The sequence below is a fragment of the Peromyscus maniculatus genome, chromosome 14, assembly GCF_049852395.1.
Source record: "Peromyscus maniculatus bairdii isolate BWxNUB_F1_BW_parent chromosome 14, HU_Pman_BW_mat_3.1, whole genome shotgun sequence".
NCBI classification, from domain to species: Eukaryota; Metazoa; Chordata; class Mammalia; order Rodentia; family Cricetidae; genus Peromyscus; species Peromyscus maniculatus.
Window position 1 is genome coordinate 12,303,703 of NC_134865.1, and position 1,722 is coordinate 12,305,424.

Genomic DNA, 1,722 nt, shown 5'->3' on the forward strand with positions numbered 1-1,722 from the left:
GATAGTCTTGGTTGAAAACATATATCCTAAAACTGAAAATGAGCAAGAAATTTTGAATGTTTAGATATTGTACCTGCACTATGTGTTCTTAAATATAAAATTGCTGCTATTAGGAGCTCCAGACACAGTGAGTTCTGACTCACTTCTACCTAGTATCTTCAAATCTGGACCAACTTATAGCTTAATGTAACTGTTCAAAGAAGCGCAGTGCAAAATGAAACATGTGAAAGGCTCATGTGTCAGAGCACTCATTATTTATCAACCTTGTCTAAATTCAGATTCCTCAAGAACTGTTTCTTTAAACCTGACTTCAGACTTCCCTCCTCGTCTTTCATTAGTTTGGAACAATTTAGTCATAACTATTTTTCTTAAATTCATCTCCTTTCCATATACATCTTATTTATTTTTATTTAAAATATAATTACATCATTTCCCTCTCCTGCTTCTCTCTCTGACTTCTTTCATGCAACTCCCCACTCCCTCTCAAATTCATAGCTTATTTTTCTATAATGCTTTTATTAGTTGTTTCTTTTATTTTTAGATTATAATATAATTGCATCATTCCCCCTGCCCTTTCTTTCCTGCAAACGCTCCCATATATTTCTCCTAGCTCTCATTTAAATTCTTGGCCACTTTTTTCATGAATTGTTGTTACATGTATATATATATATATTTTTTGGGGGGGGCTGACCATTTGGTATTGGATAGCTAATTGGTGAACTCTCCCCCTAAGAAAGACAATTTCTCCCATTCTCAGCATTCACTAGTTGCTTGTAGTTCATATGTAGGGTGAGGCCTCATGAGCTTTCTCCTATCTACTTTCCATGTCTATTACTGTCCTTGTTAGTGCATGCTTAGGCAGTCACATTGGTGAGACTTTGTGGGTGTGGCTTCTGACTACTAGAAGACAGTCTCACAGTTAACCTCTGATCCTCTGCCTCTCTTCTGCAACATTCCCTTAGCCTTAGGTGAAGGAGTTGATTTTTAGATATATCCATTGCGACTTGGATCTACAACTCTGCCTTTTGATTGGTTGTGGTTTTATGTAATATCCTCTGTTGCAAGAGATGGTGAAAACAAATATTTAGAATATAGTCAGGGATTGTGCTGGTTTAGTAAAGTGATGGTTGTAGGTTTTCTTCCAAGACTCATGTCAATACCAATACTATCCCTAGGTAGTTGACTAGGTTTCCAGTATCAGGCCAGTTTCTCTCTTGTTGCATAGGACTTAATATCTTTAAACTCTTATATTTAATAGGACAAAGTGGGAACACAGCCTCCCACTACCACAAATTATGCAGTCTATTTTCTAGCATTTAGGGGAAATCATAGCTTGGGGCTCAGCACATCTGGAATGCAATGCATCAACTTACCCTGGGAAAACCACTTTTGTGTTCATGATATCTTCCATTCCAGGTAACTATTCTTTTTCTTTATTTATTGTTTTACACACGCACACACACACACACACACACACACACACACACACACACACACACAGAGAGAGAGAGAGAGAGAGAGAGAGAGAGAGAGAGGAATAATTATATAAATGCATCCTGCTGAGTCCATGTAATGACACTTGTGTATATATATTTTTAGGGATGATCAAGTGATATTGGATAACCAAAAGGGGGTTCATTGCTGGAGAGGCCTAATTCTTCCTCTCTCAGCAGTCATTGATTGCCTGTATTTCTTCACCTAGGTGTGGAGCCCTTTGATATT

The 1,722-nt window shown here is 37.5% G+C and overlaps 1 non-coding gene across 1 annotated transcript; it reads right to left on the bottom strand.

The window, feature by feature from the left end:
• Positions 1 to 1,255: 1,255 nt before the first annotated feature.
• Positions 1,256 to 1,424, bottom strand: LOC121822634 (U1 spliceosomal RNA). Its single transcript, XR_006063809.1, has one exon. It is a non-coding gene; the product is annotated as a U1 spliceosomal RNA (small nuclear RNA).
• Between the last annotated feature and the right edge of the window lie 298 nt (positions 1,425 to 1,722).